At 37.5% G+C, this 25,237-nt stretch overlaps 1 long non-coding RNA gene across 1 annotated transcript in view; it reads left to right on the top strand.

The window, feature by feature from the left end:
• LOC116866539 overlaps window positions 1-25,237 on the top strand; it is a 79,174-nt gene that overhangs the window by 43,811 nt on the left and 10,126 nt on the right. Inside the window, exon 2 of the long non-coding RNA XR_004382419.1 lies at window positions 3,715-3,755. This is a non-coding gene — a long non-coding RNA (uncharacterized LOC116866539). The remainder of the gene's footprint in view (window positions 1-3,714; window positions 3,756-25,237) is intronic.

Raw genomic sequence — 25,237 nt, 5'->3', positions numbered from 1 at the left:
AGGTGCTGGCAGTAAAATCAAAAGGCCTTCTTGAAAGACCAGATATTGTGAATGGGAGTAGAAAAAAGGAGGAATTTAGGGTGAATCAGATTTTTAGCCTAAGCAATTGGGTACTATTTTTTTTTTAAAGATTTTATTTATTTACTAGAGAGAGAGAGAGAGAGAGAGAGCACAAGTAGGCAGAGAGGTGGGCAGAGGCAGAGGGAGAAGCAGGCTCCCCACTGAGCAAGGAGCCCGATGCGGGACTTGATCCCAGGACACCGGGATCATGACCTGAGCCGAAGGCAGCTGCTTAACCAACTGAGCCACCCAGGCGTCCCAGCAATTGGGTACTATTAACCCATATAAGAAAGACTTGGGGATATGGAGGTTTAAAATAGAGGCTGGAGGGGCACTTAGGTGGCTCAGTCCATTAAGCCTTTGACTCTTGGTTTCCACTCAAGTCATGATTTAAGGTTTGTGAGATCAAGACCCAGGTCTGGCTCCATGCTCAGCATGGAGTCTCCTTGAGATTATCTGCCTTTCCTTCTCCCTCTGCCCCTCTCCCAGCTCTCTCTTTAAAAAATAAATCTTAAAAAAAATAAATAGGGATACCTGCGTGGCTTAGTCAGTTAAGCATCTGCCTTCGGCTCTGGTCATGATCCTTGGGCCAGGGATCCTATCAGACTGGTTGCTCAATGGGGAGCCTGCTTCTCCCTCTGCCTCTGCCCACCTCTCTGCCTACTTGTGCTCTCTCTCTCTCTCACTGTATCGCTGACAAATAAATAAATAAATAAATATCTTTAAAAATAAAAATAATTAAATGAATGAATGAACGAATAAATAAATAAATAAAATGGGGGTTGGATATGGAGACCCCTGTTTTGGACATGTTACTGTTAAGGTTACTTTTAGACATTCAGTGAAGCCCATGTAGGAAGATCAATTAAGTCACCATGGCTTATCTTAGAAGCCAGCAGCCATTTTTTTTTGCATGCTCCTGAGGCTGACTGATCATTGCTTCAGTGATGCAGTGGGAGGTTCCTGTACACATAGCTATCCAGAGGTGAGGAGGGCAGATCTTCAATTTTTAGAATTCTGCAGAAGTCAAAGCTGCACTTTGGCCTCTAGCATAAGCCACACATTAGGAGCATGGACATCTCATAACAAGGAATGCTACTTTGGTTGGGATCAAAAGCATACGATCCTAGAGTCTAGGTTTTTACCCCTCTATCATAGCCATTTACTATACAATTTATTATATGTATATTTCCACCCCTATCTATACACAGCATACATAGGAAGAAGCTGGAAAGTACACTTACACAAGTCTATCTTGAGGCTTGTTTTAATATTTTCTTACTCTCTGGGACCATGGCCTTGAGAACTGTCACTAATAAACTATTTCTTTTATTAGTCTCTGAAGTTACCTGAATCCTTTGTACTACACTGCCAAACCTCTTTCATGTTTGAGGAGAGTAGGTGGTGGTATCATGCTTAGATCAGATTCAAAAAGTTTTTTAAAAAGCAAATATGCCATTTCTTATTTAATGTTATTCTTTTTGTGAGTGATTCCCTTGAGAACCACATGGGAAGAGGCATCCTCTAGCTAAATACCATCAAATAATATCCAGTTCCTAACCTCATTCTAGAAAAAACCCCGATACTACTTTCATATAAAATTATACTATTTTCATTTATATATATATATATGTCTGTATGTGTGTGTGTGTGTGTGTATATATATATATATATATATATATATATATATATATATATAATAGCTAAAAGCCATAAAAAAACACGGTATTAAATCATGCTTATAGTGGAGCTACCTGAAAAATAATTTTAAAAGAGCTTTATGATTTTTTTAATGACTTAGCTATCAATCTAAGCTCTGGGAAATAACCACAAGCATAACTGTCATTGTGAGATAGCCTAACAAACCTCTGTAAAAATATCAGCCATTAATTCACTAAGACAAAAAAACTGAGAACAGAAAATGCCAAAGCAAGCATATGCAATATTTTCTTCATTATTGATGGCCATTAGATGTTAGCAGGCATTCTCATGGATTCCATAAATGTATATCCTTATGTAAGCATCTATATCAATATTTTAAAAAATATTTTATTTATTTATTTGAGAGAGAGATCACAGAGGCAGAGGGAGAGGGAGAAGCAGGCTCACTGCTGAGCAGAGAGCTGGACGTGGAGCTCAATCCCAGGATCCCAAGATCATGACCTACGCTGAAGGCAGACGTTAACTGACTGAGCATCCAGGTGCCCCTATATCAATATTTTTCATACCCACTTTATCTTTCCCCAGACTCTACCAGATGATTTGATGAGCATAGTATCCCAGGGGGAAAAAAAAAAAAAAGTAGGCAGGGGTGTCCTTTTCTCTCACATGAGAAATGGATCAAAACTGAAGCCTTCCCCAAAGGAGGCGCAGTGCCTTCCTCAACAAGAATCCCATTCTTTTCCTCACATGGCAGTTGTGCAGGAACTCCACATTGTATCTCAAGACACTAGAACATTTTCTATTTAAAAGCCTGAGGAAGATCTATTTGGCATGAAACCTTACAGGAGTGAGAAGTTGTCCTGCTTGTCCTTCCTTACCTGCTTTCCCTCTTCCTGACATATCTCAGACCTGATCAGAACACAAGGCAGCACTTTTCTTGTGACCTGGATGCTGATACTCCAACCTGGTACCCTGAGGCTCTGCAAAGACTTAAGTGCTTTGAGGCTGGTCTTTGTGGCTTAGCCTTAACCTAGCCTGATTTTGAACCTTACCTTTCCAGTCCACTGAGATTTTTCTCCTTTTCTATTATCAGTCATTGGTCAAAATGTGTTGTATCCTTTATTTCTCGCTAAACATGACATTTCCCCCTCAATATTTAAATTGTTGAGGAATTCACTCAATAGCATCAAAGTTTAAGGTATGGATATATAAGAAGATACACATTGCTCCCTCCCACCTTCCCCACAGGTCACCAAAATGCTTCTTTCTGCACTAATTTTTTAAAAAGATAATTTCTGAGATCTTGTGTGACTTTAAACTAAAGCCTACTTCAGTGGAAGGAGGACAATTAAGAGCTTCTGTGTGTTTGTGGTTTTAATATTTACATCTCAGCTGTGCAGGATGAAGGGTGGGTGTAAGACAGAAAGCAAAGCAATGCTCACCCCTACTTTTCCTTGTTGTTTTACAGCTCGTTGGGAGGCAGTGTGTATGCTAAGCCCGTCTCTTTTACTTTCCACCCTCTAAACTACAAATAACTTCCCTAAAAGCCAGTCTTGTCTTGCAGGTGTTATACAATGTTGTTTTTAATGTAATTTATGTGGAAGGATAATTATGCAGTGGCCATCAACTTTGCCTCACGATCATTCATCATTGCTGAGTATTTGTTGGTGATAATGTGCCACTGGAGACATATGGGGTTTCTGTTCCAATAAAAAAGAAGGATTTATGAAAGTTTGTCCCTGACTTTGATGAAGCAGAGGTCTAAATGCCATCATAACAGAAATGCAGTCCACATTTTTTAAAGTTATCCCAGGGGAAAACAAACCAAACATGTAACAGCAACTCTTAAAAAATCTCTGAGCATTTAGGCTATAAATATTAATAGTATCTTCTACTTGTATAAACACTTTCTTATTCATTGTTTCATTTATTCTCCACAATACCCTTGTAATAAAAAGAAGAAAGCTATTACTCTTTTTTCCTATTTTCCAGATGGAACAACGATGGTTCAAGAGCCCACAGTCATATGGGTGGTAAGTGGCCTGGGCTTGAACCTAGGTCTAGCACTTTCTCAATATATTGTTAATAATGTGATGTCCTTCAAATATAAGGCCAAAGTCTTTGTGTTGCTTTTGCCAGTAATTGTGACAGGTAAACATGACATAAACATTCTGGAGCCCAGTCATCTTATGTCTAGTGATGCACATTGCTTAACAGGCCAATCTCAGTTGGGGCTTCAGTTTATAAATGTGAACTAGACTGTTTTATTTAATTGGCCTATATGGAGATCAAAATTGTGATCTTGATTACACTAGCCCCATGCTTAATTCAGAATATTTTTTCCAGTTGCTGAAAGAGCTTTATAGGTGTTCTATAAACACTCTTGCTATGATGCGAACTTCAACAAAAACAAAAATACGAGCTCTGACCAGAATGGAGACACATGGTACTCCACTGGTCATAGTAATTATTAAATATTTGTTCTATTCTGTGGATATTGGGGACCTAATGGTACTACACCCTTCTCTTGTCATCATCCATATTAGCCAAAGTATTTTACAACCATTCTGCCCATTTGATTCATCCACAGGAATGATGTACTGATTTGGAGTGCTCTTAAAAGGATGGTAATGAATGGAATTGGAACAATTTATGCTCACCCAGATTACAGACCAGAGATTCACCTCCCAGGATGGTGCTTTTATAGCTTCCTACTGTTATGCATTTCTTCTCTCCAGATAGTGCAACAGGTTATCGTGTGCATTCCATTTTAACCTTAATTATTGGTCCTCAACTCTTCCCTATTTTATATGTAAGAGCTACATGATTTGGATATTAATTTCCCAACCTGGCACTGACGATTAAGGAGGAAATCTGTGGATTCTAACGATAAGCTTTCAGCTGCTGTTTTCAACAAATTGAGGGTTGCTGGAGGGGTTGGGGAATGGGCAAAAGGGGTGAAGGGGAGAAGGAGATATGGGCTTCCAGTCGTGAAATAAATAGGTCCCAGGGATGAAAGGTACAGCACACAGAATATAGTCAGTGGTATTGTAATAGCATCATATGGTGACAGATGGTAGCTACACTTGTGGTAAGGATAGCATAGCATAAAAACTTGAATTACTATGTTATAAACTGTGCTTAAACTAATATAATATTGTATGTCAACTATACTTTTAAAAAGGTTCCTTATTAATACCAATTTTTTGAATCTAGAAGGGGTTACTCTTGTGTATCTTTGTGGTTCATATAACTTATTTTAAACAAATAAATAAAGTAGACCACTCTGTCCAATAACCTTGAAATTTAAAACCTGTAGCAGTCAGAGACTGCTTCATCCCTAGGGCAGATCAAGCTTTGAAAACAGTTACACTGAAGAAAAAGGTGCATTAGTTTCTATTCCATTTTTCAAATGTTGATACAAATATGACTCAGTCATACATAAACTAAAAATAAACACAAAAATCTTCCAGTGTTTCAAGAACAGAAGTCAAGGTTTAAAGTTTCTCAAGACTGTTTTACCAGGTTTTTTTTTTTTTCTGACAATGTGACAATACTTAAAAATATCTGATTTGACTCCTTCTTTCCTTCCTTCCTTCCCTCTTTCCTCTCCCCCTTTCTCTCTCCTCCCCTTTCTTCTTGTCTTCCTTCCTCCCTTTTTTTCCTCCATTTCTCCCTTAGTTTTTTAATCATAGAGTGGGTTAGGTTTATTTGTTTATTCTCCCTATGTTCTTATGTTTTCAAAAATTATTATAGACACCATGATACCACATTCTGGAAAGTCTGGGAAATTGGAGAAAATGATGGGGAAGGGAGCATCTGTAAGTCCTCTACTGCCTCAAATAGGTACTAGAACTTTATTCTATTTCCTTTTAAATCTCCTAACATAAATATTTGTTTTTATTTTTACCTTATTGGTATTATTATAATATGTGAATGTATATTCCTTTTAAAAAAATAACACTTCTATTTTTTACATTTACTAACAAAGATTAGTGCTTGAAATAGGGCACTTTTTAATTCATTCCTTTTAAAAACACTCCTGATGGGTTAGGGAAGGAAATAGAAAGCACTGCTCCTTTAAAAGTGGTATTAAGCCAGACAAACTTGGTGAGGTCTAATGAAGCCAAAACATGAGATGAGCTTTCCATGGGGTCAGTGAAAAGAACTTTCTGCACATGGGAAAGTTTTATGTAGTGGGAGTGGCAAAAGGAAAAACAGTTATTCCCCATCCACCTCTAAAAAACACAAGATTCGTCATAAATTATTATTTATTCAGCTTCCCGCTGGGTTAGTCTAAATCCCACGATTTCATAATCCATATATGGGCGGCAACTCTCAGTTTTAAGAATCCTTAAACTTTTCAATGGATTTAACATAGAACCCAACACAAGATAATTCACTTCCCTGACCCCATACACTTATATAACTAAAGTTCTTTGGGTTGCAAATAACAGAACCCACTTCCGCTTAGCTCAAGAAAATTTAAAAAGGTAGGTAGTTATTGGGAAGATATTGAAGTAGCCCATGGAGCTGAAGGATGAGTTAAGGTCCATGGCCTCCTCTTTAGAAAGCCGTCATCAATGTGACTCAGCTCTGTGTCTCTCCCAGATCCAAATTTTAAATTTCCAGGTAAAAAAATTAAAACAATTTTTTGGTGTCACATACGCACCTTGTACCAACCAGCTTGTGGCAGGGGAGAGTGTCACATGGAACGTCCAGTGACGCTGGAAGGTCCTCAGCATGAACCAGACAATGACCCCAAGGAATCTATTACTCTCAGCCTCAGGGAAAGAGCTCCATCACATCTTAAGCAATACATTTTATATTGGGTTCTTTTTACTAGACCTTCCTCGCAGGCTAATTATGAATATGACGGGGGCAGGAGGTCCTGCTTTAAAGAATAGGAAGCCAATATTGGGTGCAAATTCTGCTTAGAAAAAGATTAGTATAAGCATACCAGAGTTCCAGATGGAGAAACTCCTCTAGTCACTCAAATTCTAATGCCAGCTAAAGTCACATTTGGCCAGTAGAACAGCCATCTTTTTCCCAAGCGCCACTATAAAGAAGTGACAGCTTCTATGTCCTGTTCAGCAATCTGACAATATGACACCTTCAGCTACATTCTCATGGTACAAACTTTAGAAATAGTAAGAACTGGCAGCACAATGTTCAAATGCAGCCTCACCAATGAAATCTTCCCTAGGCACCCAGCTAATGTACTCTCTAACTCAAAACCTTGCAGTGTTCACCCTTGGAGCCTGACATTACTGTAAAGTGGTCTATGGATCGGCATGCTCCCCAATCTGATCATTAAGCCAAGTCAAAAATACATCTCACCCATATATTCTCTACTACTTTCTTTTTTTTTCTATTGCTGTCAAATGTATGTTATTATTGTGATCGAGGAAAGCATACTGATTTCACAATGGCTTTATATAAATATAAATATATATTTCTTCTGTCAACAAATAACTCAATCAAGTATTACATGATTCCCCCAAATGTTTAATGTTAAAAAGGGGCCACTCAAGATATCATGTGACAGGGAATAATACAGATCAGCAAATGTCATGGTACCAGCTGTGGACACAAAGAATAGAGGACCCAAAGAGGGCCATGACAGATGTGATTTTCTTAGCAGCACCTGGCTTTGGCTTTAGTAAGGGGATTAATTTGAAGCTAAATCCAGAACCATTTTTCATAATAACTGCACTTTGTGATATATTAAATGATATCACATAAAGGCTAATTCAAATTAATGGCTTGTTTAAAAATATATAAATATACATATAGAATTTATTAATTAAAACTAATTAACTTAATAAAGTTACATCCAATAGAAATAAAAAAGAGTGGCTTTAGTCCCATTTCTTTCACAATCATGGCCTTCTAAGTGGTCACTCTCATTTTGTACATATTTTCTCCTTATTTTTATTGCCTCTGTCTCTCTATTTTGCACACTGGAAGTGCTCAATAAGTATTTGTTTCTGAAAGTTTGTATCTTCCTAAGGCAAAACGGAATTATTAGGTGGAACCATTGGGGAAATTCAAAGTCTGGCTGGGTTCTTCCTACCCATGCCTCTGATTTGGGGTTTAGGCAAACTGGTTGCTCCTATCTGAGCCATATCCTCCTAACCACTCATCCCTCCTGCTCTCCCCACCCCACCCACTGTGAGGCTGGTTTCCTCCTCCTCCTCACAAGAACTTACTTTTTCCAGTCTAGGACTAATAAAACAGTGGTTTTCTGAATCCAGCTGTGGGAAACATTTAAACCAGTAACTCACCTCTATTTGTAAGAATTTAATCTGTAAGGAAAGAAAAATCTAACAAGACAAGATCTTTTGCTAGCCACTTAACTTCAGATTTAATGAGACATAAAGGAGATTATTAAACTTCCAATGAATTAGAGGTTACAATTGGCCTAAGGTACAATATTTAGCTTTGATAGTGAATTTCAGTTTTGTTTTTCCTTTTGCTGAATTTGTGGTTTTCTTTATGGTGAATGATACTGACTTGAAATTTGATTTTGCTAAGTAATTTTTTTCCTTAGTAGATCTCTTGATGGCTAGACAATTGCTGAACCATAAAGCAGGTACAGTTCTAAAGCTAGTTTTTTGTTTGTTTGTTTGTTTGTTTGTTTGTTTGTTTCAGACAAATGACCATGCAGAGCAATATTTAGTCATCACTGTCTAGAGCCTGGGTGTCAGGAGAAAGAGTCTAAGGCAGAGGCGGGAGCTTTGCCAACTGAAATACCAGCACCTGTATTATTCTGTAGCACACCATGTCCTCAGGAGATGTCACAATTACATTTCAGGAACAACTTGAGGCCCCAACAGCAGCAGGAGCATCTTATTTCCCATTTCCTATCTCACAGCCTCACAGTGCTATTAAAGCCTTCATTTCTTTTTGTGTTTTAAAACAGAAATTACAGCATATGTCAGCATGGTGACCACCTGGTCAAAGCGGAATCATGCTATATACTGGGAAAACTGTACCTTCTGATTCCAGACAATGATTTCAATTCCTTCTCTACTTTCCTTCCCATCACCCTACACTCTGCAGTCCTTCCCTCCCTCCCTTCTCTCTCCTTCTCTTCATCTCTCTCCACTCTCTGTCTCCATCTCTATCTCTTCTCTCTTCCTAATACAATTCACAACAGGAATGCAGGCCTGCTGCACCTCAAAAAATCCAAGGAAATGGTTAAAGAGTCTCAAAGCACCACTAAGAGTCAACCAGAGTTATTTGTATGCAGCACCACCATTTCCCACCAAAGACAAAGAATGAATTCAGGAACATTCAGAGGGGAAATTAAAGGATTTTGTTTTTGTTTTTATCCTAGGGTTCTGAATATTACCTAAATCATAATCTTCTTAAGTGTTTGATATTTTAGGTTTAAGATGTCTTGCCTGTCCCATTGAAATATTAAGTCACCAGATCAATGACAATATAGTTAAGACACATTATAATCAATGTTTTTTGAGCTTGGGAAGAGGGCAGAGTAGGAGGACCCTGAGCTTATCCTGTCCCACATTTTCAACCGGATATTATCCACATGCAAGTCAATAAACCAGAGGGCAACCCAAAGACTGGCAGAACAAATTCCACAACTGAATATAGAGAATAAGCTCCAGCTAGAAGTTTAGGAAAGTCAGAAATGCTGAGGGAGGCTGCCCACAAGAGGGAAGATGTGTGGGAAGAGAGGGCAGAGAAATGGGCCCTCCTACCAGGGAGCTCACAAGAAGAAGACAAATCCCTATAACATTTGGCTCTAAAACCCAGAAGGGCTAAATTCCCTGAGTTTGTAAAACCAGTGGGACTTGGGCCTAGAGCTTTAAAGGTCAGCTGACTCAGCACTGGTTGAGCCTGGAGGGTGAGTTAGAGCTGGGTCTCTGCCATTAAAGAGACAGCAGCCTGCAGAGAGGCAATGTAAAAATGGCAGTTTGCACGTGTGGGGACAGCGGATGGGAGACAAATCTGTTCAGACTGGTTAGGAGACCACTTTGAAAATGAGGGAGTAGGCAGTCTCCATTTTCTTCTCCTACTCCTGTGCATAAACACAGAGCTACTTGTGGGAAGTGGGGCTGCACAGACATTTACAGTCTCAGCCCAGGTTTCATGGCAAATTTTGTTAAAGCTGCATGCAAGCCCTTCCCAGCCACAGTGCAGGGCCCAGCCATGTGCTCCCAGCCACCATCATGCACAGCATCTAGACACCAGGTTCACAGCTCCCAGCCTCTGCAATATGCCCAGCCACAACAGTGCTTCAGGTGATCTGGCATAAGCTAGTGGCTCAATGCAAATTTTGCTAAGACTGCTGCTCTACTCCTGAGTTTCTGGAGGGCATGCCCACTCAGAGCTGCCCTGCCTGGGTTGATTAGCCAGACAGAGAGCAAGCACAGCTCACAACAGGCTGAGAGTCAGTGCAGAAGACTGTACTGAAAGGAAAAGTGCCCCAGGCACAACAGCAGGACACAATCAACACACCTAGTTTACTCTCCTGAAGTGCAAGGTTCTGGTGAACAGGGGACACCACACTATAGGTCACTACGGGACCCCTTCTTCATAAAGTCACTACATTCAAGAGCAGAAGACATAGCCAACTTTCTTAGCATAGAGAAACAAACACAGAGAGGCAGTCAAAATGAGGAGACAGAGCAATTTGTCCCAAATGAAAAACAAGACGAGGCCATAGCCAGAGGTCTAAGTGAAATAGATAAAAGTAACATGAATGATAGAGAATTTAAAGGAATGATCATAAGGATACTCCCTGGACTTGAGAAAAGAGCGGAAGACATGAGTGAGACCCTTAACACAGAGATAAGGAATAACATAGCATAGATAAAAGGCTAAATAAATGAAATGAGAAACACACTTGATGGAATAAATGAGGGTGAGAGAAGTAGAGAAGTGAAATAATGACCAAGAAGACACAGTAGTGGAAAGTGATCAAGCTGAACAAAAAAGAAAAAAAGAGGATTACACAAAATGAGAATAGACTTAGGGAACTCAATGACTCCATCAAACACAAAACATTCATAATATAGAAGTCCCAGAAGAAGAGAAAGAATATAGGTGGCAGAGAAAGTATAAGAAATAATAGGAGAAAACTTCCCTAATCTGGGGAATGAAACAGATATCCAGATCTAGGAGACACAGAGAACTCCCACCAAAATCAACAAAAGCAGACCCACACCAAGACATATTAAAATTAAATTTGCAAAATATAGTGACAAAGAAAAATCTTAAAAGCAGCAAGACAAATGAAGTCAGTAACTTACAAGGAAAAACTCGTAAGGCTAGCAGATTTTTCAACAGAAACTTTGCAAGCCTGAAGAGAGTGGTATGATATATTCAAAGTACTGAATGGGAAAAATCTGTAGCTAAGAATACTCTATCCAGCAAAGCTAACATTCAAAATAGGAGAGATAAAGAGTTTCCCTGACAAACAAAAACTAAAGGAGTCTGTGACCACCAAACCAGCCCTGGAAGAAATATTAAAGGGGATTCTTTGAGGGGAATGGAAAGACCAAAAATCACAGTATAAAAGTAGGAAACACAAAATCAGTCAAGAATGTAACCCAAAAAAGGATATGAAATATTTTTAAAAATGCCTAAAACATGGGGATTTGAGGAGAAAAGAAATGGGTTCAAATTTAAACAACAATCAACTTAATATAGACTGCTATATGCAGAAGAGATTATATACAAACCTAATGGCAATCACAAAGCAAAAACCACTAATAAACATGCAAGAATAAAGAGAAAGAAATGCAAATAAAGAATTTGGATTTAAAATAAAGAATTTGAAATAAATTGAAATAAAATAAAGATAATAAAGATAAAGATATGAAATAAAGATAAAGATAATAAATAAAAATAAAGATAAAGATAATGAAATAAAATAAAGATTTGAAATAAAGAATTTCAACAAACCATGAGAGAGAAAGACAAGAAAGGATCAGAGAAAATCTTCAGAAACAACCACAAAACAAGAAATAAAATGGCAATAAATACATATCTATAAGTAATTATTTTGAAGGTAAATGGACTAAATGTTCCAATCAAAAGCCATAGTGTGACAGAATGGATTAAAAAAACAAGATCCATCTATATGCTGTCTACAAGAGACTCATTCTAGACTTAAAGACACTTGCAGATTGAAAGTGAGGGGATGAAGAAACATCTATCATGCAAATGGATGTCAAAAGACAGCCAGAGTAGCAATCAGACAAATTAACGTTAAAGGAAGTGTAGCAATAATGTAGCAATGAGGCAAATTAACTTTAAAGCAAAAGAAGCAATAAAGTAGCAATCAGACAAATTAACTTTAAAGCAAAGACTGCAACAAGAGCAAAGCAGTCTATTTAATAATAAAGGGGGAACAATCCAGCAAGAAGATCAAACAATTCTAAATATTTATGCACCCAACATGGGACCACCCAAATATATAAAATGGTTGATAACAAGCATAAAGGGAGCCATCAATAATAATACAATAATAGTAGGAGACATTAATACCCCACTTATATCAATGGATCACGTAAACAGAAAATTGATAAGGAAACAATGGCTTTGAATGACACACTGGACCAGATGGACTTAACAGACATATTCAGAACATTCCAACCTAAAACAGCAGAACATACATCCTCTTCAAGTACACATGAAACATTCTCCAGAATAGATCACATTTTAGGTCACAAAACCAGACTCAACAAATTCAAGACCGAAGTCATATCATTCACCTTTTCTGACCATAACACTATGAAAGTAAAAATCAACCACAAGAAAGAATCTGGAGTGACCACAAATACATGGCAATTAAATAATATGCTACTAAACAATGATTGGGTCAATCAGGAAATAAAAGATTAAATTTAAAAAGTACATAGAAACAAATGAAAATGACAACACAATAGTCCAAAATCTTTAGAATGCAGAAAAAATAGTTTTAAGAGGGAAGATTATAGCAAGACAGACTTACCTCAAGAAGCAAAAAAAAATCTGAAACAACCTAAACTTACACCTAAAGGACTAGAAAAAGAACAACAAACAAAACCTAAAACCAACAAAAGGAAGGAAACAATAAAGATTAGAGTAAAAATATATGATATAGAAACTAAAAAAAACAACAGATCAATGAAACCAGGAGCTGTTTTTTTTAATAAATAAAATTGATAAAACTCTAGCCAGACTTGCTAAAAAAAAAAAAAAGACTCAAATAAATACAATCATAAATGAGAAAGGAGAAATAACAAGTACCGTAGAAACACAAACAATCATAAAAGAATATTATAAAAAACCATGTGCCAAAATTGGACAACCTGTAAGAAAGAAATTCCTAGAAACATATAAACTACCAAAATTAAAAAGAAGAAGAGGAAGATGAGGTAGAAAATTTCATACCTACAAATAAACTAATAACCTGCAAAGAAATAGAATCAGTAATTTAAAAACTCCCAACAAATAAAAGTTTAGGACCAGATGGCTTCACACTCAATTCTACCAAACATTTAAAGATGAGTTGTACCTATTCTTCTCAAAATATTCCAAAAAACAGAATAGGAAGGAAAACTTCCAAATTCATTCTATGAGGCCAGCATTATTCTGATACCAAAATCAGATAAAGACACCACTACAAAAGAAGAGAGCACAGGCCAATATTCCTGAAAGACACAGATGTGAAAATTCTCAATAAAATATTAGCAAATTGAATCTAATGATACATTTAAAAAAATCATTCACTATGATCAAGTGGGATTTATTTCTGGGTTCCAACTTTGCTTCAGTATTCACAAATTGATCAGTGTGATATATCATATCAGTAAGAGAAAGGATAAGAACCATATGATCATTTCAATAGACACAGAAAGAGCATTTGACAAAGAACAGCATACATTCATAATAAAAATCCTTAACAAAGTGGGTTTAGAGGGAACATACCTCAACATAATAAAGGCCATATACGAAAACCCACAACTAACATCATCCTCAATGGGGAAAAACTGAAGTTTTTCCCTTACGGTCAGAAAAAGACAAGAATGTCCACTCTCAGCACTTTTATTGAACATAGTATTAGAAGTCCGGGCTACAAAAATTAGAAATAAAAAGAAATTGAAGGCATTCAAATAGTAAGGAAAAAGTAAAACTTCCAGTACTTGCAGATAACACGATACTACATATAAAAAACCTGAAAGACTCCACCAAAAGTAAGTAAATCTTAAAAAAAACAAAAAGAAGTCTTTAAAAAAGAGTAAATCTTTAAAAAAATCCTCTAAAAACAGAAGTAAAAAAAAAGAAAAAAAAAACAGGTGTTGTGGTGGTGCAGAGAAGGGGAACCACCTTGCACTGTTAGTGGGAATGCAAATTGGTGCAGCCATTCTGAAGAACAGTACGGAGGTTCCTCAAGAAGTTAAAAATAGACTTACCCCATAATCCAGCAATTGTCCTACTAGGTGTTTACCCAAAGAATACACAAATGCAGATCTGAAGGAGTACATGTACCCTAACATTGATAGCAGCATTATCAACAATTGCCAAACTATGGAGAGAGCCCAAATGTCCACTGACTGATGAATGGATAAAGATGTGGTACATATATACAATGGAATATTACTTCACTATCAAAAATAATGAAAATGAACTCTTGCCATTTGCAATGACATGGATAGAGCTAGAGCCTATTGTCCTAAGTGAAATCACTCAGTCAGAGAACAGATAAATACCATATGATTTCACTCATATGTAGACTTTAAGAAATAAAACAGATGAACATAGAGGAAGGAGGGGGGGAAAGGAGAGAGGGAAAAAAACCATAAGAGACTCTTTAAAAAAAAAAAAAAGATTTTATTTATTTGAGAGAGAGTGAGCAAGAGAGAGGGCATGAGCAGAGTGGAGGATCAGGGGAGAGAGAAAAGCAGACTCACCATTGGGCAGGGAGACTGATGAAGGACTCAATTCCAGGACCAGGACTTGAGCTGAAGGTAAACGTTTAACCAACTTAGCCACCCAGGTGCCCCCAAAGACTCTTTTTCTTTTTTTTTAAGATTTTTAAAATTTATTTATTTGAGAGAGAGAGAGAGAAAGTGAGAGAGAGAGAGCATGAGAGGGGAGAAGGTCAGAGGAAGAATTCCACTCCCCACAGAGCTGGGAGCCTGATGTGGGACTCCATCCCAGGACTCCAGGATCATGACCTGAGCTGAAGGCAGTCAATTAACCAACAGAGCCACCCAGGTGCCTCCCTAAGAGACTCTTAACAGTAGAGACTAACTGAGGGTTGCTGGAGGGAGGTGGATGGGGGAAGGGCTAGATGGGTGATGGGTATTAAAGAGGGTCCTTGGGGTGCCTGGGTGGCTCAGTGGGTTAAAACCTCTGCCTTCGGCTCAGGTCATGATCCCAGGTTCCTGGGATCGAGTCCCGCCTCAGGCTCTCTGCTCAGCGGGGAGCCTGCTTCCCTGCTTTGTGTCTGCCTGCCTGCCTCTCTGCCTACTTGTGATCTCTCTGTCAAATAAATAAATCAAAATCAAAATAAATAAATAAATAAATACCCACCAGTTTTAAAATAAAGTGGCATATATGTAAGTTGTTATATATGAACTTCACAGTAAACACAAACCAAAAATCTGTAATACATACACAAAAAAGGAAGAGCCTGCTTCCTCCTCTCTCTGCCTGTCTCTCTGCCTACTTGTGATCTCTGCCTGTCAAAAAAATAAAATCTTTAAAAAAAAAGTCTTTAAAAAAGAAAATAAAGAGGGTCCTTGTTATGATGAGTACTGAGTATTGTATGTAAGTAATGAATCACTGAATTCTACTACAGAAACCAATATTGTACTGTATGTTAACTAAAATTTTAATTTAAAAAAAAAGAAATATATTATAAACTCTGAAACCGAGGTTTCTGTCAGAGAAAGAATAAACCCTGTAGTATTGGATTTGAGTTGGGATGGAGCTCTGAACTCATAATTTTAGTGTGTGTGTGCATACACTATATAGTATAATACATATATATAGTTTTTAGATTATATATACACTGCATAGTTATTACTGTGTATATATGTATATATACATACTACATACGTACCAATAAAGATGTAGAAATAAATATAAAAAAGAAGTAAAACTTTTTTTAAAAAGTAGATCTTAAAAAAAATCTTTAAAAAAAGAAGTAACTTTAAAAAAAATCTTTAAAATAAATAAATCTTTATAAAAAAGAAATATTAAAAAGAAATCTTTAAAACAAAAAAGGGAGTAAACCTTTTTTTTTAAAAGAATATTATTCAGCCATAAAAATGAATGAAATCTTGCCATTTGCTATAACATGAATGGAGCTATATACTAAGCGAAATAAGTCAGTCAAAAAAAGACAAATACCACATGATTTCGCTCATGCGTGGAATTTAAGAAACAAAACAAATGAGCAGAAGGGAAGAGAGAGAGAAAGACAAACCAAGATACAGACTCTTTTTTTTTTTTTAGAAGATTTTATTTATTTATTTGACAGAGATCACAAGTGGGCAGAGAGGCAGGCAGAGAGAGAGGAGGAAGCAGGCTCACTGCTGAGCAGAGAGCCCGATGCGGGGCTCAATCCCAGGACCCAAGATCACGACCGGAGCCGAAGGCAGAGGCTTAACCCACTGAGCCACCCAGGCACCCCCCAGACTCTTAACTAGGAAACAAACTGATGGTCACCAGAGGGGAGTGGGGTTGGGGGGTGGGTTAAGCAGGTGATAGGGATTAAGGGGGGCACTTGTCATGATGAGCATAGGATGATATACAGAATTGCTGAATCACTATATTGTACACCTGAAACTAATGTAAGACTGTGTGTTAAATAACTGGAATTAAAATAAAAACTTAGGGGCGCCTGGGTGGCTCAGTGGTTAAGCCTCTGCTTTCAGCTCAGGTCGTGATCTCAGGGTTCTGGGATTGAGTTCCGCAGCGGGCTCTCTGCTCGGCAGGGAGCCTGCTTCTTCCTCTCTCTCTGCCTGCCTTTCTGCCTACTTGTGATCTCCCTCTGTCAAATAAATAAATAAAATCTTTAAAAATAAAAAATAATAAAATAAAAACTTAATAATCATAGTTAAATTTCCCTGTTTATTCACTATAGCTCTCTTCCCTGATCCTGAAGCACATCTGCTGTTGCCCATACTGCCTTGAAGACCAAACACAAATTCTCTGCACCCTGTAACATGGTTATGGGGTATTGGAGAAGGAGACAAAAGAGAGGGAGAATATATACAGAAAGATAGAAAGGAGAAGAGAAGCAGAGAAATGTGTGTTTACGGATAGGAGCTGGACTTCAGGAAGAAGACATCTAGCAGTCTCTCAAGTGCCCAGGCACACAAGCAGCTTCTACAGTCTTTATCTTATGTCACTTCAAGTGGCTCCCAAATTTGTTCCTATTCAAAGATAATCCCACCAAAGAAAGAGAGACATCAAGGAGTGTACTTCCAAAGAACATGTCAGAATACACTTTCACCCAGGCGCTCTTCACACTGTCTTTCTGAGCCCTGGAACAGAATGTATTCCAGGACTTTAATAGCCAACACAAGTTCCATTCAAAGCCATGGTGGGAGGAGAGCGGGGAGCACAGGATACAGAGGGTCCCATCAGACAGATATCTTGTTAACTAGGGCACCTTGCAAATGCATTTACATTATAATAAATGTGAGCTTCAGGATCCAAACTCATTCTTTTGATTAGTAAGTCTACTGTTTAGGAACCTGAGGCATATGTGATGGACCCTAACATAATAAAGGCAATGGGGAAGCGTTTCTGTCCCAGTTGGTTAATTTCTATTCTACTCAGGTAACAGACTGACCAAATTGGTCATCATGACTGTCTACTTCATTATCATACCATTTACCTTCAATATGCCCCAGCAGGAAGAAGTGTGCCTTTGTATTTGCTGCTAAATATAATGAGAGACTATCTTTATGACTGTTCTGGATCATTATCATCAGTATAATGATTACTTTAGAGAACTATAATCATATATACTTGTAGTACAGATATGCAGAGAGTCAAATGCAGAAATGTAGAAGATCAAGAAGAGACCATAAGGATTTTACAGAAGCTGTAATAAATGTTGAAAATTAACTAATTTACATAAAGGAACAATTCTATATAGAATATCATTAGCTCAGTAGACTCTGCAAAGGAGAAAAATTGATAAAAAAATTTAAAAACTACCTAGTACATTGATGCTTGAAATTCCATACTTATAAGCAATCTGTACTATAGAGGTTTAAGAATTATCTTCAGTTAAAATATAAATATCTTTTGATGAAGTTGTACATTGAATCCTTGAGTCAAAAACTATCTAAGTAACTATGTGTGTACATTTATAGTATGAAAGAGACATGACACATTGTTTTTATTCCTTTTTCTTCCTCACTTTCTTGCATAGGACATTTCATCTCTTCAACTAGAAGATTCCATCTGCCTTGGGGAGATAGAATTGTTTCTATACAAATACAAAGAGAAAGAAAGTTTGAGTCTGAGAACAGGATTTTGAAACCCGCAGAAACATAATAGTCTTGAAAGACTAGAAATAGGAGAGAGAAAAAATTTTTCCAAAGCCTGAAGTACCTCCTTTATAGCTCACAAATGTAAAACCTGCAGGACTGATAATAAATTTACACTAAGCCATCAGCGGGAAGAACTTAAGATGTGCCATAAAGAAGGTTCCAGCCAGAGAGAAAAGTTTGCACTTAAAGTGATGTTTTACGATTATAAGTTTATGCAGTAGTTGTGAGAATGAATGAGTTGAACTGCCTGCAGCATTTAGCACAATTCTTGACATGTGATATACCCACATGTTTATAATAAATATGACTGCACTTGCCACACCACCTCGTAAATATTACCTCTCTCCTTGTCTGTCCTCCTCACGGCAGACTGCACAAGGTTTAAGGGCAGTGATCCCATTTTTCTCACTGTTGCATCCTTGGCTCCTGGCAGAGCTTCCTCCTTAATAAGTATCTGTTGAGGGGCACCTGGGTGGCTCAGTGGGTTAAGACTCTGCCTTCAGCTCGGGTTATGATCTCTGGATCCTGGGATCGAGCCCCACATCGGGCTCTTTGCTCAGCAGAGAGCCTGCTTCCCTCTCTCTCTCTGCGTGCCTCTCTGCCTACTTGTGATCTCTCTCTGTCAAATAAATAAATAAAATCTTTAAAAATATATATATATATATATCTGTTGAAGGAATAAAATTCAATGCTTTTTCTAGACAAAGAACATGCACAGTAAGAGAAGAAAAGTTGAGCCTGCTTTTTGTCATCCACCTACACGACACCATTACTAAAAGCATCAGTCTGTGGTTGTTTGTGGAAAAGAAAATGCAAATACAAATTAAGCCATCTGAATTTTAAGTTGGGTATGGATGAGATTTTTTTTTTTTTACTCTCAGGGTGATGAAATAATCATATGGGTTACCAAAAAAAAGCGGAGGCCTCTCTATCCTTTGTGAGCAATTTGAGGTGTGAATGAGCTCTGTCCTGGATAATTTAGATATTCTTTGCTTGAAGATAGAGCCTGGGCCAGATCATCTCCGGGAGTGCCTTTAGCTCTATTATCCTATGATTCTATTAACCAGTTAATATTTTCCTGTAATTTGCTCTCAGCGACTGCTTAATAGCATTATAGTTTCTTTCATACGATGCACTGATGACATTAATCTAATTCCATGTAACCCCTCTGCCTGCTCCACCAAAGTCACTTACTCTACATTTCTGAAGAATTATTCAAAGACACCTTCTTTCCTTCTCTTCAACTAAACAAAGACCATCCTTAGGACTTTAAAACAATTTCTAGCATCTCCTCAGTACTTATTAAAAATCTACCTGGAGTAAATTTCCGATATTTTGTTCACTAGGTCTTAAATCCCTTCCAAATTATATTCTCTTTGCTGTGATGAACTAAACCAACTGCTAACCATGTAAACTGGATCAAGAATCGGAATGTCATCACATTCCAAATGTCTGAAAATGCCCAAACCTCACTGTAAGCCTTTGCCTATCTTTCCTCAGTGGCACAGGCGGATATCACCAAACCTATGAGGACAGACTAGAGAAGAGATCATGGTCAGAGGGTCAGGGTCTCAGTAGTTCCTTTCTCCTCCATCTCTCAACCTCATATAATAGGAAAGAGAGATAGAATTGATTATTTACAGGGAACTTACTGAGACAATAAGTAGTGCAGCTTCACAAAGCAGCTGATTCATCCCTAAGCAGAATTAAAATCTATATGGAGCTTTGAAGCCTGAGCCAAAGGTAGCTCTTTCACTGCCAACTTACACACTGTTCAACTTTGCCTCTGCTGGGCGTGTCTTCTCTATACTTTAAAAATCAAGTGAATGGTGGGGCACTGGGTGGCTCAGTGGGTTAAGTCTGCCTTTGGCTCAGGTCCTAACCTCAGGGGGGAGTCTGTTTCCTTTCTCCCTCTGCCCCTCCTCCCAGCAGATGTGCACTCTCTCTCTCTCAAATAAGTAAGTAAAATCTAAAACAAAAACAAAAACAAACAGAAAAAAACAGGTGAAAGGGATTTAGTAATAGCAGTAATAACTGGAATGTATTGGGTGTCTAATATGTATTAGGCAGTGCCATGCACATCACAGCCCACATGGACGGCAGCCCTGGAACATACAATTCAGTCCAATTAATAACCACACAAGGTGGTATTATCATTGCCGTTTACAGATGACAAAACTGGCTCATCAAGGTAACAGGATTAACCAGAGTCACACAAGTAATAAAAGAAGAGCTGTGTTTAAAGCTCAGTTCAGGTCAGATACCAAATGGCATGCTATTGTTAGGTATTCTGCTCCACACTGTGGGGTTCAAAAATAAGCAAGTGGATCTGGTCTTTAAGGACTCTGAAATGCAATTAGAGAAAATAAGACAAAGTCATATAAAATTAAGTAGCAATGAAATAATAGTTTAAGTTAAAAGGGAAAATTTGTCACAAGCAGTACATGATTCATTGCTAAATGGACCATCAGGCAATAATTGGTAAAACCATTTAGAGGAAAGAGGGATCTATAAATATTTACAAGCTTTGGTAAACATAATACATGCACTGAGAGTTCCTAAACAAGTCTTGAAAACTAGAGGTAGAAAAACATTTTCTTAGAGAAAATTATGTCCTTGTATCTAACGCAAAAGGATGTTGAGGAAGAAAAGCCAGAAGACACTTAGCTGGAGAAACAAAAAGATAAAAGGTCCATGGCAAAAATTTCAGAACTCTGTGAGAATGATTGGATGTGATTTATTTTCCTTTCTAAAGTTTTTATTTCAGATTTAGCTTATGGCCATGGGAGTTCAGTATTTAAAAAGCGTGAAAGACTTTATTTGAAGTGAAAATATGGTATATTCTTTGGGTTTTATTTTATAATTTATTATAAAATTACCTGAAAGAGCTGTGGTTTTTAAAAAGGAATCTTAGGGGCACCTGGGTGGCTCAGTGGGTTAAAGCCTCTGCCTTCGGCTCAGGTCATGATCCCAGGATCCTGGGATAGAGCCCCACATTGGGCTCTCTGCTCGGCAGGGAGCCTGCTTCCTCCTCTCTCTCTGCCTGCCTCTCTGCCTACTTGTGATCTCTGTCTGTCAAATAAATAAATAAAATCTTTTAAATAAATAAATAAATAAATAAATAAATAAAAATAAAAAGGAATCTTAAAGAATTTTAAGTTTAAAACTGATAAAAAGGAGTCACACTGGAAAAAAATCTAAATTAAATGATAACTTCCAATGTAATTCTAATGTTAATCAGTGAGACAATTAAAACGTAATGTTCTTCCAAGTTCCAATATGTGGGCAAAGGAGATGCTGATTAATAATACTACAGTTTTCTCTCTTAAATCTGCACCACAGATAGTAGCCATGTGCATTTTCAACTAAGATCAAATAAATTTGGGTTTATAAAAAGCCTAGAAATAGAGTGCCAAATTTAGACCTGTGCTCTTATTCTTTCTTACGCCAGAATGGTGCTTCTCCTTCAAATAAGTTACCTTGGTGGTTTGTTAAGCAAACCATTTTACAGTCAAAACTATGATATCAAAAAAGTGTGCTACTACACAGTTATATAAGGCTAAAGAAGAAGGACTAATTATTTTATTGACCTTAGTATGCAATCACTTTCACATGCATTTAATCCTCAAAACTATCTCTGGTAAATGTTATTATTAGCTCCAATTTATAGATGAGAAATTAGCTCACAAAAGTTAAATGATTTCTCTAGTAAACTGTAGAATCATAATTAAATTCATGTATGTGAATTCTAACTTAAAGAGCTTACAACAAACCATTGCGGGTGACCTCTTCTATTAGAAATATGCATGTCTCTTCTTATCTACTGACTGCTATGGAAAACTTGGTTAATTCTTCTAAGCCAATATTCAAGGCATAAAGGGTTCAAAAATGTGACTGCATTCTGATGCAAAAAATCCAAAGGAATGAAATTAGAGAAAACCACTGGCTTTAGATTCAGACAGGCAGCTAAACTTGACTTCCACCTTTTATTAGCAACTAAGACCTTCAGGAAGTTGTCCAATCTCTCTGGCCTTTGATTTCCTCTTTTGTAAAATATGGGTAACAGGACCTAGGTCATAGCGTAGTTGTGATCATTAAAGAAGGGTTTGAAGGGTGGGGGGGTGGGAGGTTGGGGGAACCAGGTGGTGGGTATTAGAGAGGGCACGGATTGCACGGAGCACTGGGTACAAAAACAATGAATACTGTTACGATGAAAATAAATTTAAAAAAATGATTATTTAAAAAAAAGAAGATATTGTATACGGACAGCTTACTTAATGTCTAGAATTTAGTATATGCTCAATAAACAGTAAGTTTCCTGCTATCATTCTTTCAAAAAATAAATTGTAGGGGTGCATGGGTGGCTCAGTGGGTTAAGCCTCTGCCTTCAGCTCAGGTTATGATCTCAGGGTCCTGGGATCAAGCCCCACATCTGGCTCTCTGTTCAGCAGGGAGTCTGCTTCCCCCTCTCTCTCTGCCTGCCTCTCTGCCTACTTGGGATCTCTGTCTGTCAAATAAATAAAATCTTTAAAAAAAATTGTATATTAGGTGATGGGAGTACAGAAGGAGAGAATGTGATTTTGTCCTCATAAACAATACATTTTAGTATTAGCTGCCTCTATAATTTTTATCAAAAGCTCATTATGAAAAAATTTCTGAGCAATAACCCCAATATATAAAGATTATATTAATTTATAAATTATATGCATGTACTACAATATATAAATTATGTACTTTATATAATATACAAAATAAAAACTTCAAAAGAACAAAAGAATAAACAGTTAAGGTCCCATTGGATTGGGATGCCTGGGTGGCTCAGTCAGTTAAGCATCCAACTATTGGTTTTGACTCAGGTCAGGATTTCAGGGTCCTTAGATTGAGCCCCATTTTGGGCTCTGTGCTCAGTGAGGATTCTCTCTTTCCCTCTTCCTCTACGCAACCCCCCCGCCCCAAGCTCATGTGTTCTCCCTCTTTTTTTCTCTCTCTCCCTCTCTCTCAAATAAATAAATCTTAAAAAAAAAAGAAAAGATCCCACTAGATTATCTTGTACATCCTTTGGACTGTACACAGTGCCTTTTGGAAACCATTGTTTTAGACCAAGAGTCAGCAAAATTTTCTGCAGAAGGCCAGATAGTAAAGATTTAAGGTTTTTCACATGACGCAACGTCTCCGTTGCATTAAAAAAAAAAAAATTAGACAATGCTTTAAAAATGTAAAGCACTTCTTAGCTCCAGGGCCATATAAAAATAGGACTTGGACTGTAGTTTGCCCAATCTGTTTCAGACCATAGACTATTCTAGAATACATGATTCCAGACAATTAACTAGTAAAAAACCCAAAGTACCATGGTAATTATTAAGAATGAAGTCAACTGTCAAATGCAATGGAGAGTAAAGGAGAAGAGGTGAATTTGGGCTAAGATGGTCAGAGAAAGCCATGTTTAAGCTGAGATCTGAAGAACAGGAAGGTGTCAGTCCCAGAGGAGCGGAAGAAAACCTTTCCTGCAAAAGGAAAAGCCTGTAAGCACAGGGTACTGAGGTGGTAAGAGCCTGCTTGTTGAAAGGAAGTCTGTGCCTCGAACTAGTGAGTGAGAAAACAGCAAGGTATGAGATGTGCTTTGGGAGTCTGGTAGGAGCCAGCTTTTGAAAATGATTTTGAGAGCAAAGCATCTGAAGCAGAAATGCCATCAGAAAGGATAAAATCAGCAGATTATATGTCTCAGGAATACGGACAAAGTGAAATAATAACCAGAAGGTCATGGGTCAAGGATTGGCTCCTGGGGCAAAGCTAAAAGTTAAAGAGAAGTAGACTGCTTTGATTATGTCCTCAAACTATTTAAGACAATTATTAAACTTGTAAATTCTTTATTCCTATTCAACCTTGAAATAAAGTCATCACTGAGGCATATGCTGTTCTTTCATTAATTAAACCAAGTTTAGGACAAAATTCTTATATTCCCATGTACTCATTTTTTTTTTTTACTTTTTTAAAAAAATTTTATTTATTTATTTAAATTTCTTTTCAATGTTCCAGAATTCATTGTTTACACACCACACCCAGTGCTCTATGCAATATGTGCCCTCCTTAATACCCATCACCAGGCTCACCCATCCCCCACCCCCCTCTCCTCCAAAACCCTCAGTTTGTTTCTGAGTCCACAGTCTCTCATGGTTCCTCTCCCCCTCCAATTTCTTTTGTATTAAAATTCTTTCATTCCAATGTGAATCAGTCCTGACCATGCATAAAATTCCTTTCCACAGATTCCTTTCTCACAATCTTTTTACAAATTTCTTCTGCCTCAAAAAAAAAGTCCCATGTACTCATTTTTAAGTTTATTCTTTTCAAATTAAAATGCCTTCCTTGGAAGGCTACATAAGAAATAAATAACACTGTTGCCTCCAGGGAGGGAAATTAGTAGTCTATAGCACAGAGGTAGGAGGGAGACAATATACCACCTATCTTAGTGTACCTCCAGACTTTGGAACCATGGGGCTCTAGTACTGATTCAAAAAGCAAGTAAATAAAATTAAATTCAAATTGAAATTTTTTAAACTGCATTAATTATGTGCAGAAAAATGAAACAGTTCTCTAAAAACTCGTTCGGCTAGAAAAACATGGCAATTTGCCATTCCAGTATTTTCAAAACATGATTGAGGTGACAACTTTGCAAAGTATGTTTATACATGTAATAACAATATGATACCTAGAAAATATATAAATTAATGAGAGAACTGGGCACCTGGGTGGCTCAGTGGGTTAAGCCTCTGCCTTCGGCTCAGGTCATGATCCCAGGGGCCTGGGATCGAGTCCCGCATCAGGCTCTCTGCTCAGCAGGGAGCCTACTTCTCCTCATCTCTCTCTGTCTCTCTCTGCCTACTTGTGATCTCTCTCTCTGTCAAATAAATAAATAAAATATTTTTTAAAAATTAATGAAAAAACTTAGTCTAACAGAGAATAGAAGTATGGGCAGCATTTTT

This window comes from Lontra canadensis, unplaced genomic scaffold (genome assembly GCF_010015895.1).
Source record: "Lontra canadensis isolate GAN:19392208 unplaced genomic scaffold, GSC_riverotter_1.0 scaffold10, whole genome shotgun sequence".
Taxonomy (NCBI): Eukaryota; Metazoa; Chordata; class Mammalia; order Carnivora; family Mustelidae; genus Lontra; species Lontra canadensis.
The sequence above is the reverse complement of the archived record's forward strand: the minus strand, read 5'-3'. Positions and strand labels throughout refer to the sequence as shown.